Below are 15,124 nucleotides of genomic sequence, written 5' to 3'. Positions count from 1 at the left end.
TGTGTTGCTTTTTATTAAAATGTATTAATTATCATTTCTGTACTTTTCATTTGTATGAGATTCACTTATTTTTTCAGCCATGAATATTCTACCAGCTTTTAGTTTTGTAATTGATGGTGTTCTGACTTTTTAGCTTCAGCAATATGAATAAGAAATATAGTAATACAGCATGTAGCAAAGTCGTAAATATTTTGTCACATCACTTATATTGTGAAGACATATCAGGTCAAAGAGACAATAGCAGGCGCTATTAAGTATCCAGGGCCTTGTAGGCATCAAAAATTTTTGTGCATGATTTGGCAAGTCAAATTAATAAAGCATCTTTCTTTTCTACCAAAATTTTTTAAATGTTTTTTCTTATTTTTTCATACTTATTTCAAAATAATAGAATTCAAAAGTAACCTTTATAAAGAGAGGTTTCCAAACTTAGGCTCTTTTTCTTCCTTACCCTGTAGGAGAGATTTCTCCAACTGTCAATTAAAATTCTCCCCACTGATAGATATATTTCATATATAGTTAACCAGGGAAATTGTCTGAGAGCTATCTTTGGGGTGTCTAGTGTAGCATCAGCGATCAGACAACAAGATAGAGGCAGAGGATTAGGAGAAGATGAAAACATTTGCTAGTACTAAAAAAAATAAGGATAGGAGATGCTGTGTGTTTGTACACTAAGCACTTGAGTCTGGTTTCCTGGTAACAGCATCCCTCCATGCTTCTCCTTCGTACAGTATGTTTCTTTTTTGCAGTGAATTTCCACTTCTATGGTTTCATGTTAAATGTTCCAGTTACTACTACTGGAAAGCAAAGCACGTCTAATTCAGTGGTATAGAACTACTGTTTTATGCCTACAGGTTCTGGAGGCCAGGAGAGATACTTTTATCTGCTCCATAGATTTAAGGCCTTCATTGGGAAGAGTGGAACAGCTAGTGATGATCTGCATGGTTGAGAGGAGGAGTCATCTGGAAGCTTGTTCACTCACATGTCAACTTCTGGGCTGGAGGAATTCAAGTTTGGCTTCACCTGGAACCACTGACCAGAAAGTGTTTCTGGCCTCTGCATATGGCAGGAGGGGTCTCCTCTTAACAAGGGTGCCACGAGAATTCAGGACCCCAAAAAGTGTTCTCTGGGGAGTAAGGTGAAAGATGTGAGGACTTTTATGACCAAACTCAGAAGTGACATGGTGTCACTTCTGTCATACTCGATTGGTCAAAGCAGTTATAAGCCCACCCAGATGCCAAGAAAGAAACATAGACCCCATTTCTCAATTGAAAATGTGTCAAAATTTTTTCAGCTATTTTTTTAAAAACTGCCTCAGGGTACAGCTTCACTTTAACAACCAAGGATCAGGGGTAAATGCACACAATTGGCTTTCCTGGGCCACACATCTCAAGAGAGAAATCTTGGTGAGATATGTAAGATGTGATCTCTTAAATTATTTACTTATTTTTATTTTTTATTTTTTGGTTGGGCTGTGCAGCATGTGAGATTTTAGCTATCTGACCAAGGATTGAACCTGTATCCTCCGCATTGGAAGCATGGAGTCTTAAACGCTGGACCGCCAGGGATCTGATGCAATCTAAGAGAGGCAATACTCTGTACTAGAAAGGGCTTTGTGTGGAAGGGACTGAGGAGTCAAAATCTTGTATTTTATGCTTGATGTTTTGCCTTGAAGGATCTTTTCTCTGGTCGGGGTTAATAAAACGTGTTAATATCCATGGTTGGCATGAAGGTCCACTGAGACAATGTGAAAACCAATGTGTGGCTTTTATTAGCATGCCTGATCTCCAAGGCAAATCTAAGGCAGAAAAAAATCAAAATTCAATAGTCCCTGAATATCCAGTCTGAGTTTAGGTTAATTAATCATAGATTACACCCAGAAGGGAAATGATGACAATCTGATGGACATTAAAAATTCAGCTTTAGGGGAAGATTTGTTTCTGGCAGCTGGGGGTATGATCTAAGATCTAAGTTACCCTTTAGGCCTGCCATGCATTATGACCACATACCAGATTGATCAGTGACATAAAGGCATAATAATACAAAAAAAAAAAATTTTATTAAGAGCTTTCGTGTTCCAAGTATCATGCTAAATACTTAACAACAGATTTAATCCTAATAACTGTATTATTAATATCTATGTGTTAGAATGGAGAAACAGATTTATGGGAATTATGTATTTGATGAAGTTCTGGAAGCATGTAAGATATGGAGATAGAATTTGAACCCAAATAGCATATATTGCACTGGCCAATGATTGGCTTCCCTAAAGAATCCACCTGCAAAGCAGGAGTCCTGGATTCAATCCCTGGTTCGATCCCAGAAGATGTGCTGGAGAAGGAAATGGCAACTTACTCCAGTATTCTTGTCTGGAGAATCCCATGGACAGAGGAGCCTGGCAGACTACAGTCCATGGGGTCGCAAGCGTCAGACACGACTGAGCGACTAAACCACCAACATACTGACTAAAGTGAAAGTAAAAGTCTCTCAGTCGTGTTGGACTCTGCAATCCCACTGACTGTAGCCCTCCTTTGTCCCAGGGATCTTCCTGACTCAGGGATTGAAGCCAGGTCTCTTTTATTGGCAGGCAGATTCTTTACCATCTGAGCCACCAGGGAAGCCCAATGATACAAAGTCTTATTTATTTGATAGCCCTTTTTGAAATATCCCAATATGATATTCAATTAGGTTCTGATTCAATCTAATTAACTTAATTCAATAAATATTTATTGGTAAAATATCTTTTTTAAAGTTTAAGATGTGTAACAGAATGATTTTTAAGACAGATATAATTGAACTATAAAATTTTACAACTTGTTGATCTGATACCTATATGCTACAATATAATTACCATTTTTGTGTTAGCTAACTCTCCATTATCACATAATTATCATTTTTATTTGGGGAGGACATTTTGTGATACAGTCTCTTAGCAACTTTGAATATACAACATAGTCTTGCTAACTCTAACCTCCATGCTGTGCCCTAGATATCCAGAACTTAGGCATCTTGTCAGTTTTCACCCCTGGACCAACAAACAATATAAGAAACAATATTCTTAAATGCTTCCTGTAAAAATGACTTCAGACACCAAGATACCCATCTTGTATTTTGACTGCTCCAAAATGATTAACTTTTAATTTTTTTCAAATAGAAAATAATTTACATTAACTTCCTTGATAGCTCAGTTGGTAAAGAATTCGCCTGCAATGCAGGAGACCCTGGTTCAATTCCTGGGTAGGGAAGATCCACTGGAGAAGGGATAGGCTACCCACTCCAGTATTCTTGGTCTTTTCTTGTGGCTCAGCCGGTAAAGAGTCTGCCTGCAGTGCAGGAGACCTGGGCCCAATCTCTGGGTTGGGAAAATCCCCTGGAGAAGGGGAAGGCTACCCAATACAGTATTCTGGTCTGGAGAATTCCATGGACTGTATAGTCCATGGGGTCACAAAGAGTCAGACACAACTGAGCGACTTTCACTTTCATTTTACTTTATGTTTGTAGCTAATGATGATTTAAAAAAATTACTTGTAAATGTATGTCCCTTAAAATTTACAGGCAAATGTTTACTATGGTGAGTACTTACAATTCCACAAGCCATCTTCATCTGCATTTGATTCTAGAATTTGATGTTGAAAGTATTTTCTCGGAATTTTGAAGGCACTTGGCCTTTGTCATCAAGAAGTTCATGTTGCTATTGGGGTGTTTGCTTTCTTTCTTTTTTAAAAAATAATTAATTGATTAATTTGTTTTGGTTGCATTAGTCTCCTTCCTGCCTGCGCTTTTTCTAGTTTGTGGTGAGTGGGGGCGCCTCTCTAGTTGTGCTCAGGCTTCTCTTGTTGTGGAACTTGGGCTCTAGGTGCGTGGGTTTCAGTAATTGTGGCACGTGGGCTCTAGAACGCAGCCTCAATGTTTGTGGTGCATGGGCTTAGTTGCTCCACAGCATACGGAATCTTTCCAGACCAGGGATTGAACCTGTGTCTCCTGCATTCGAAGATGGATTCTTATCCACTGTACCATCAGGGAAGTCCTTGGGATGTCTGCTTTCTTATCTTTGTTTTTGATCTCCTTTTCCTCTCTGGAAATGTTTTGAATTTCCTTTTTATTCCTGATGTTCTAAAATTTCAAAATAATTTTGCTTTGTGTGTTTATTTTCAACTCAACGTGCTGGGCATTCACTAAATCTTTCATTTTCCTTTAGCTTTGTTACAAGAGTTTCTTGACTTTATCAGCCAACCATGTTATTTACTGTTATTAAATTTCAAGAACCATATTTTTAAGTTTCTGAAATGTGTTTCCAAACCACTTTGTTTTAAATGTACCATATCAGCACTGAGTGGATTTTAGTTAATATCCAGAATGATACTTTTTTTGTTATTAGAGTTGACTTTGAACCATTTGTTCATTGATGAGACATATATATTCTGGTCCTAAATTTACCCTTTTATTTAATGTTACTCTCTTTGCTTTTCATTTATTTTGCTAGGTATTTGATGGGATTCTTTAAGCTGAAAATCAGAGTGTCATGGGCAAAACAGCATGACATTGGAGTTTGTTAATTTCATAACCTAAGGACTAAATCATCCTTTATTTCTCTACACATTTCCCATCAATCCTACAGTTGTAGAATAATGCTGAGTTTATGTTATGTATTAATAGATATTGTTTATTTGACATTTCACAGTTGGTTATTATATAGAGCCTGTCAGGGACCAAATTTATTTAATTCTCTCCAGTGCTTAGTGTTATTAGGCTTTATAAAATATTTTATTGAATGAATAAGTGGTAAGAGTAACCCATTCAGAGAATAGTTTTTTAAAAAATAACATGTTTTCTCCAAATTAATTTTTATTTGTGCACTATATGGTGCAAATACAGTAGAAAACTCAAATATAATCTACAGAATAGGAGAAAGACAGCTGCAAGCACTTCTTGGGTTATAGACCTTTTACATATTACACTACTATTTTTCTCTGGGAGTCCTCCAATTTGTGATAGAAATCAGTAAGGGAAATTTTCCTTATAGAATCTTACTCTATGATCTCAATTGAGCCCATCTGTTCCATAAATAACAAAATGCCTATAAAAAAATAACATAAATGTCTGTTACACAATTCTCATACTTATCACATTATTAGATCTCTTTTAAACACTTGGGACTTCCCAGGTGGTGGTTCTGGAAAGAATCCACCTGCCAATGCAGTGATGCAAGAGACGCGAGTTTGATCCCTGGGTCAGGAAGATCTCCTGGAGGAAGAAATGGCAACCCAATCCAGTATTCTTGCCCAGAAAAATTCCATGGACAAAGGAGCCTGGCGGATTATAGTCCATGGGGTCACATGACTGAGCACATTCGTATCATATCTATTACACGATTTTCATACTTACCACATTATTAAATCTCTTTTAAACAAGACAGGTATTTAAATAGTTAAATGACACAGCTTAGAGTATAACCTAAGATTTTCCCAACTTAACCCCACTTCTTTTTTTTTTCTGTCTTCCTTTAATTAGCCTGGTGGAGTGAGTTGAAGATCTTAAGTCCCCTGTGAGCCTTGACCAAGCTCCTGGCTCATTAATGTTGAAGTCTATCCAAGTTTCTCACAATTTATCCTTAAATGTAATGCATATCAAACTCTTTAGAAAGGAGAGATCTAAGATTATTCAGATCTGGCTTTTCATGAATCCAAAATAATATGCTCTATAGAGTTTATTAACACTTCTTATGTGAAAGTTGATTAGCGCTTGTCACTAGACAGTTTCTGGGCAAAGTCCCACTCCATTGGCTCAGGTTCACTCTAGAGAGTTCTCTCTCTCCCCACTCCCTCTCCTTAATCTCTTGTTTCCTTCTTTCACATTTTATTCCTTCATGTTTAGATGAGAAGGAACAAATTCACCCCTGTGTTAGTCCTTGACAATACTTCCATTAGCCTTTCCTGGGTCTCCTGGGTATCTGATGAGCAGTAGAGAGGCAGGGAAGTTGGCTAGGAGGTAAGAGTGAAGAGAGTGGGGTACGTGTGTGCCAGTCCTTAAAAGACATCAATAGCCTGTGCCAAGCCTGGCATAATGTATTAGTCATTTAAGTGGACATTTCAGTCATGGGATCACCATTTGGCTCTAACAATAGACTAAAAGAGCTCTGAGAAGATCACATAGCTGGTTGCCCTGTCTGCTTCCTTCTTTCTCTTGCACCACCACTCTGTGCCAGACACCACTCTGGTGAACAAAACACACGGGAGGAGACTGTCAAAGAAACAATATACACACTAGATAATTTACTTATCTCAGATCCCTGGTGGCTCAGACTGTAAATAACTTACCTGCAATGCAGGAAACCCAAGTTCAACCCCTGGATCAGGAAGATCCCCTGGAGAAGGGAATGGCCACCTACTCCAGTAGTCTTCCCTGGGAAATCCCACTGACAGAGAAGCCTGGTGGGCTACAGTCCATGGGGTCGTAAAGAGTCAAACATAACTAAGCGACTAACACTTTCACTTTCCGGATCTTAAAAGGGGCTAAGTGCCAGGAAGAAAAGTTAAAGCAGGGAAGGCGACAAGGAGTGCTAAAAAAAAGAGGAGAAAAATTATAGACTTTACCCAAACCTACTGAATCAGAATATCCAAGGGTGGGAGGAGCAGGTATCTGAATTATGAACAAGCTCCCTACAGGTTCATGCTGCATTCCAAACTTTGAGCATCACTAATCTAAATAAAACCATTCCATTCTAAAGGAGATCAGTCCTGGGTGTTCATTGGAAGGACTGATACGGAAGCTGAAACTCCAATACGTTGGCCACCTCATGCAAAAAGTTGACTTATTGGAAAAGACTCTGATGCTGAGAAGGATTAGGGGCAGGAGGAGAAGGGGATGACAGAGGATGAGATGGCTGGATGGCATCACTGACTCGATGGACATGAGTTTGAGTGAACTCTGGGAGTTGGTGATGGACACGGAGGCCTGGTGTGCTGCGATTCATGGGGTTGCAAAGAGTTGGACACGACTGAGTGACTGAACTGAACTGAACTGATCTAAACAAAATTCTTTGTGTTGCATGATATGTTGTAAGAAAGAATAAATATAAACATTCTTCTCCAAAGGTTTCATAGATTTTGTAGTTTTTTGGAACTTTTTTTTGGTTTTGGCTGCTCTGGGTCTTTGTTGCAGTGCATGGGCTTAGTTGCCCCCTCTGAATGTGGGATCATAGTTCCCTGACCAAGGATTGAACCCACATCCCTGTACTGGGAGGTGGATTGTTAGCCACCAGGGAAGTCCCCACTGAAGCTTTCTTCATTTGCTTTTCTGCTGAACAATTTTTGAAAATTACAGCATCCTCATGATCTTTTCCATGGGTCTCCTGAAGGTTGGTTTTCAGAGGAAATGGTGAAGGCAAGAATACTAGAAATCTGTATCAATAAGTAAGATATCCGGTCCCATTACTTCATGGCAAGTAGATTGGGAAAAGTGGGGAAAAAGTGGAAACAGTGACAGATTTTCTTGGGCTACAAAAAACTGCAGGTGGTGAATGCAGACATGAAATTAAAATATGCTTGCTCCTTGGAAGGAAAGCTATGACAAACCTAGACAATGTATTAAAAAGCAGAGACATCACTTAGCTGACAAAGGCCATATAGTCAAAGCTATGGTTTTTCCAGTAGTGACATATGGATTTAAGAGTTGAACCATAAAGAAGGCTGAGGGTGAAGAATTAAAGCTTTTGAACTGTGATGCTAGAGAAGATTCTGAAGAGTCCCTTGAACAGCAAAGAGATCAAACCAGTCAATCCTAAAGGAAATCAATCCTGAATATTCATTGGAAGGAGTGATGCTGAAGCTGAAACTCCAGTACTTTGGCCACCTGATGGGAAGAGCCCAGTCATTGGAAAAGACCCTGATGATGGGAAAGATTGAGCCCAGGAGGAGAAGAGAGTGACAGAGGATTAGATGATTGTATGGCATCATGGACTCAATGGACATGAGTTTGAACAATCTCCGGGAAATGGTGAAGGACAGGGAAGCCTGTCATGCTGCATTCCATGAGGTTGCAAAGAGTTGGACACAACCTAATTACTGAACAACAATGTAAGACACACTGATTGGTTTTGATAAAATAACCCAGATAAGATGATACTTAGACAACAATGAGTTATCATAACAAAATAATTAACTGTCATATTACTTTATTCAATTACATAGAAGTGCTTTTCTTTGGACTCGAGGATGCAATTCAATTTCCTTTTGCTAAAAGCACGGGTGGTCATAAATTTTTATTATCTTTATCTATGGAAACAGACTACTCTGGATAATTCTAACATCATATGACCCATTGACTAAACATTTGGACAGCCCAGTAAATCTTGATGAACTTTGTCCAGTGTTCTTATTAGTGAAAGATTAAAAACTGAGATATACAGCGAATGATTTAATAAGTAACCCCTGCTCTTTGGAGACAGTGGGGTTAGGGCTTGCTGTAGGGAAACACAGAGGAAACATAATTCTTTTCTTTCAGCTGCCCTTAGCAACCTCGGGTTTCTGTCTTAGTGGAGCCTAGCATCTTCATATGAGCTGGATGTTTGTGCAGGACACGAGGAAGCATTTTCTACTGACCTCTATCTGAGCCATGGGAAATAAGATAAAATGAAGACAGGAAATGAGTAGGACATTTTCCACTAGTTTTACAGTAAGAGTGGGTTGTCAGTTTAACTCTTTGCTTAAAAAATTACTGAACACCAACAATATTTTTAGATTTTAAGCATACAACTTGAATACACTCTGTTTTAACTTTGGTTCCAAGCAAAGAGGGCAGACTGGGATTTTAACTGATGAAATAAATATATTCTCTTTTCTGTCTAGAGAATCTGGCCCTTTAGTGAATGATTCTTAACTTTGAATTTGCTGGTATTTTGTTATAGAACTTGGGACACTAAATAAGTGAGAGGTATTTTGATAGTTGAAAAAAATCCAGATTAGAAAACCTGAGTTTGAAGTGATATTACTACCAATTACTTCTGTAGCGTTCATTTTTCATTGGCAAAACCTGGAGTAATATCTAAGTCCTAGAACTATTGGGAGGATTAAATAAAATAATATGCAAAGGCAGTTGGCATAGTAGCTAGCATATAGAAGAAGCTCAGCTGATGCTAGTTCATAAAATATGATATGACATGGCATGAAGTTTCATCCAATAACCAATGCATATTATTCAGTTGGTGAAGCTTTCTATACCTACCTGTAGGAGGACTTTCATATGGGAAATAAGGGGAATTTATTACCAACGATTTTAACAGAGATTTTATATTTACCTGTAACTTTTGAAAGTTGCAATTGCTGGACATAACCATACGAACTAAATACAAAGACCTCTGGGGCAACATGTCACAAAATGGCATCCATGCATTTTAATAATGCTCTTCGTAAAGGGAAAATCTGCTTCAAAAGACAAACCCAACACTCTGGATGCTTGATTCTACTAGTTCCCAAGAGAAAAGAAAATGCTGGTCAGCGTGTGCACGTAGGTAGCAGATGAGGCTGGTGTGTATGTGTGTGTGTGTAGGGGTGGAGTGTTAATCAAGACTCTGGGTTTAAAGGTTTATAAATGTGTGGATAACAAGAGCAAGGTCACAATGTTGACCATTAGAACGTAATTGCTTCGTGTTAACTCACCTTTTCAAGTCTGGGAGACTGTTAGCAACTCAGGGCCCTGCCCTAGAGAATGGGAGGATTGCTGCCATTAGATCTTTTTAGTTTCTGGCTGCCAGGGTACACATGCCAGCAGCAATGAAGTTTATCCCTTCCAGACAACGTAGAATAGACATGCGCCCTGGCTTTTCCTCATTATTTGGTAATATACTTGATCCTGTGATAGAACATTTGTTTGCCTGTGAGGCAGAAAAATGAAATGCTCACCTTCCAGACCAACAGGACCTTCGTGTCACTGTGACTATCCAGCTGTGATGCGTGCCCTTCCAGGCTACAGATTGCTAAGCTTGGCACCTCACATTAGACTAAGAAGACAGAGTTTGGAGGATGAGATCAATTTTCAGACTGTCTCCTTGTAAAAAAAAAAAACAATCTTGGAGGGTCTTTTATAAAACACAATTTCTTTTTTAAAAGTCTTATGTTGATATAGAATTGAGCCTGCAAACCTCTTTTAAAATCAGCCTTTACGTTGATGTATGGCAAAACCAATACAATATTGTAAAGTAATTAGCCTCCAATTAAAATAAATAAATTTATATTAAAAATCAGCCTTTACTTATTAAATATTTCATAGCTCTTTCCAATGTGAGGATATAAACTTTAAAAGATTAGAAGTGGAAAATGAAGGAGTTCAGTTCTAACACAGTAACATTATTTCCAAATCAGATCATTTTTAAGACATCACTATTGTCTTTAGCCCATTAGTAAGACTGTTTTGTCCATTCCAATTTGGTTTTTAATTGCTCTTCAGGAGAAAAGTTTGTTAGATTTGGACTGTTTTATGAAAAATTTACCCTTGTCTACAGTATAGACTCCTAGTGTCAAAGAATCAGTTTGTCTTAAGGCATTTTTCCCTATAAAGGAATATGGATCTATTCAGTGAAGTGATTTAATTCAAGGCAATTCACTCAAATTGTACACAGGATAAGACACTGTGGGAGGGATGATGATGAAGAGGGGTAGACAAAATAATCCAAGGTCTTCTCCATAATTGACAGGCTCTCAGACTTATTGAAGAAGGTAATGGGTAAACAGCATAGAGTTAAATGGCTAAATCTCCACACTGCCAAAGCAGGGGCCCGGGTTCCATCTCTGGTCACGGAAGTAGATTCCACATGCTGCAACTAAGAGTTTGCATGCTGCAAATATTAATAAAAAGATCCTGCATGCCGAATGAGGATCAACGATCCAGAGTGCTGCACTAAGACCCAGTGTAGCCAAATAAATAAATAAATAAAAATTGTAAAATGGTAAAGCAATGCAACACTGTAGGATTCTGTGCCAGATGAGTTGTGCAGGCAGAAAGCATTCTAGGAATGGAAGTCCAGCCAGCCAGATCAGGTTCCTGGGATAAGCAAAGTTTATATTACTCTCCCTGAGGCCTTTGGACATTGCTTAAAAGGAAAGAAGGATGGACTGAAGCAGGTGGAAAGTGGTGTGAGTTTTATAGACTTGAACTTGGCATAGCAACAGCTCTAGGGCTTGTAGATCCAAAATGCCATGGTGGAAGTTTTTCTTCTGTTGGGCTTAACAGTCCTGAGTCTCCCAGTTATCTGATACAATCCCTCCATCTACCTAAGTGGGGATCTTTTTTCTTTAGGAAAAGTCAAATTGGTATCAGTGATGAACAGAATAGCCCAGTGATTGTTTCTCTGCCCCATATTATTAATGTTTGCATGCTTAGTCGCTTCAGTCCTGTCCGCATCTTTGAGCTCTCATGGACTGTAGCCTGCCAGGCTCCTCTGTCCGTGGGATTTCCAAGGCAAGAATACTGGTGTGGGTTGCCATTTCCTTCTTTACATATTATTAATAGGGTGAAATTTAGTCTGAGTTGTCATAAAGATAAGCCATTTCAGGTCAGACAGGCTTTATTTACTGTCCCAGTAAGGATTTTGGATGTAATGTAGGCTCTGTCACTGATGACCATCCATATTCTCTCTTTCCACAGATGATGCTTATTGCTGGGACCAAAGCACATACTGGAGACTTGTGTCTGGCCCTCATTAGAACAAAGTATTACAGGGTTTGGGGTGGATGTGGGCTTACAGCTAAGGATGGCTTGAGTTAAAAGGGATTCTCAGAGCAAGCAGGGCAAACAAAATCTTCAGTCTCAACCCTTTTCACTAATGTTCTCTTCACCTGTAAGATTTCTCTTTCAGAAACAACGTGTAATTAAAAAATATGAAAATGATTCTTCGGCATGTTCCTCCTGTGCCAGCCATCTGGCAATGCTATATTCTTGGTAACAGAAGCATGTTTTTGCTATTATTTGTTAATGTTGTGGCCACATGTCACTATCTTCCAGCATTTTGGGGGGATTCAAGAGTGAAACAGGACTGAGTTTCTTTTCCTCCCATCTCAGGCCTAAAAGCAAGTATGTGAAACCATGAAGGGCAGGAGGATGCAAACGTGGCAAAGTCAGGCTCTGGGAGAGTCCTTTAAAATAAATCAATCAACCCAAAAGACTCTCAAGGTAAAAAGGAAACTTCTCTCACTTCTTCTTTTGTTCAAAGAAGTTTCTGCAACCAAATCTGGAAGAAATGTGTCATTTCTTCAACTCCACATCAGAAAAAACAAAGATCTTTGGTTAGATCCATTTCATTATTAGAAGTTAAAACAAATGGATAAGGCATGTAGGATCTAAACAAAGTCAAGAATCCGAGGTTGGAACACCTGTGGTTCTTAGAAGACGCTTCTGCACACGCACTTTCAGCAGGGGAGCATCTGCTGTTTATGCTGTTGAAACTTCATTCCTTTTGGTATCTGCACCTCAGGGCACAGCGAGAAAGCCAGAGGCCCCAAGTGCTCGGTCAGCTGGAGTCAGGTGGTTATGTATAGGGTTCCCTGACACCAGGTGCCAGAGTATTGCTTTCCCCTGTGATTCAGTCATGCACAACACAGTGGTTGGGGATCTGAAGAGGTATCACTTCTATTTTGGCCCTCCTGACTCTTCCTTATCACCAGCTCTGTGCATAGCCTGGCGCTCCACCACTTGGCTGGCCATCTTGCCTGGTGTTGTTGATAATATTACTAGAATTTATTATTTAAATGCCATCTAATACAAAACATTTTCTGAGATGATTTTGTGACTCTAGATCCTTATAAAGATGGCTTCTGCTGAAAGGAATGGGCAAGAGTCCTTTTTTCCTAACCTTAGAGTGCTTGCCTTCACCTCAACTCAGGAAAAGGCCACAGGTTTTGTTTTGTTTTTTTTTTTTTTAATAATGTAGGGGAATGTGCTGCAAATGTCATTATGGAATGACAAAACAAGGTGACAATGCTCCTAGTCACTCAATAGCAACTGAAATGAAGGAAGAGTCACTTTAAATAGCTACTTGCTGCGTGAATGTGAGCTCAGTCGCTTCAGTCATGTTCAACTCTTTATGACTCCATGGACTGTAGCCCACCAGGCTCCTCTGTCCATGGGATTCCCCAGGAAAGACTACTGGAGTGGGTTGCCAAGCCCTCCTCCAGAGGATCTTCCTGACCCGGGGATCGAACCTGCATATCCTGTGTCTCCGGCATTGCCGACAGATTCTTTAAGCACTGAGCCACCTGGGAAGCCCAAGCTACCTTCTACAGTAGAGTAAAACTTTTAAACAGAGAAGTCACTATCCCCCTAACAGAGTCTGAAATGCTCTGCAGTAGTTTTGCATTCAGAACTTTTATTTAAATTCTTCTTTTGTTAGACATGGCTTCTTTAAAAAAAAATTAATTTACTTATTTTTATCCTTGGATGCACTGAGTCTTCATTGCTGCACTTGGGCTTTCTCTAGTTGTGTCAAGCAGAGGCCGCTCTAGTTGTGGTGTGCAGACTTCTCATTGTGATGCCTTCTCTTGTTGCAGAGCACAGGCTCTAGGTATGTGGGCTTCTGTAGCTACAGTGCAGGAGCTTAATTGCCCCATGACATCTGGGATCTTCTTGGACCGAGGATTGAACTTGTGTATCTTGCATTGGCAGGCAGATTCTTAACCATTGGATCACCAGGGAAGTCCCTAGACATGATTTCTATTAGAACACAGGCCACTCTGATTTACATTCATATAAAACTTAGTCTAGAGTTTAGTAAAGAAAATACTTTACTTTCTTATGTTTAAATGAAGAGATTTTCCCCCAAAGAAAACTGAATAGAATTCAGCGTTCTGTCTGATAGAAATTTAAACATACATATATGTATTTTATACATATGTGTAGAAATTTTTAATATATATATATGTATTAGAATTTAGAAAGTGGTTTCCTGCAACTACATTCCAGGCCAAGTTCTAAATATTTTATTTTGCTCACAAGATTTTTGGATTCTTTCACCTTAAGATATTTGAAAAAAGCAAAAACAAAGAAGGGAGAGAGAGAGAGAAATGTCATTCAGTAAACTGTTGAAAGAAAAATCCGTATTTCACATCTAGTTATGTGAAGAAAACACCGAATTTCCCCCGTGGCCCATTGAAACAAATGGTTGGGAACAGGACCTTGCTTTTGTATGCAGAAAATATATATTTCACACTTGAGGTAGAAGCTGAACATGATAAACAACGTGTCTGGGGAAGAAGTGGGAAAGATTTTGCTGCTTCAGTAAGAAAGGCATGCATGCCCACAGAACAGATTGGGAGTGGGAGGAGGGAAGTATTGATACAAAAAGAAAGGAATTCCCTTAATAGGAGGAGTGAGACAGGCCCACAGGGTCAGAGGCATTCCCTGGATTTCTCTCTAAAGACATTTACTAACACATATAGTGATGAGGACATGCTGACTCTGAGATATGCTTCCTAGTGAGCTCAGTGAATGAACCTTTTTTTAGTGTGCATTTGCCTGTAAACTTCTGGAAAGTTTACATCCAGACTTTGATGATATGTCACATAATCTGTCAGACCAATGCATTTGTCTTTTAGAGACCTGCTAGATATCCTGATTGAAGTCATTTGTCTAAAAATCCTATTCAAAGCCCCAGGCTGACAACAAAGACTACCACTGCACCCCCAAATGGCTTCATTGGTAGCCTCCAAAGAGAAGCCCGGTAAGACCCCTTTCTCTGTCTTTGCTTTCCTCCACTGGTATCTCTAAGTGCTCTTTCCAGGCCTTCCAAGGACTGATTCTCTCTCACACTAATACACAGTCCAACAGACGGTGGATATCCAAGGCGGTGTGATATCTCAAACACTTACCTGTCATTTTATATTAATAACATTAGAATTACTGGTAATTCTATATTATTAGCAATGTTAGTCATTACTAATATTATTAATAACTTTAGTATGTTAAAATTAAAGGGAGCAGCCATGTTAGTGTTAGTAGCTCAGTCGTGTCCAGCTCTTTGCGACCCCATGGACAGTAGCCAGGCTCCTGTGGCATGTTAGATTTATTAGTAATATATTATCAATATAAAAATATATAATATAAAATATTTATTTTAGTGAATATATTATATTTACTGAAT

The 15,124-nt window shown here is 39.0% G+C and overlaps 2 long non-coding RNA genes across 2 annotated transcripts in view; one reads left to right on the top strand and one right to left on the bottom strand.

Annotated features, from left to right (window-relative positions):
• The window catches only part of LOC129657291 (uncharacterized), a 30,801-nt gene extending 28,814 nt beyond the window's left edge, over positions 1 to 1,987 (top strand). Inside the window, exon 4 of the long non-coding RNA XR_008716655.1 lies at positions 1,478 to 1,987. This is a non-coding gene — a long non-coding RNA (uncharacterized LOC129657291). The remainder of the gene's footprint in view (positions 1 to 1,477) is intronic.
• The window catches only part of LOC129657292 (uncharacterized), a 109,657-nt gene that overhangs the window by 33,883 nt on the left and 60,650 nt on the right, over positions 1 to 15,124 (bottom strand). The window lies entirely within an intron of this gene.

This window comes from Bubalus kerabau, chromosome 7 (genome assembly GCF_029407905.1).
Source record: "Bubalus kerabau isolate K-KA32 ecotype Philippines breed swamp buffalo chromosome 7, PCC_UOA_SB_1v2, whole genome shotgun sequence".
NCBI lineage: Eukaryota > Metazoa > Chordata > Mammalia > Artiodactyla > Bovidae > Bubalus > Bubalus kerabau.
Note: the sequence above shows the minus strand (reverse complement) of the source record. Positions and strands in the feature narration are given on the sequence as shown.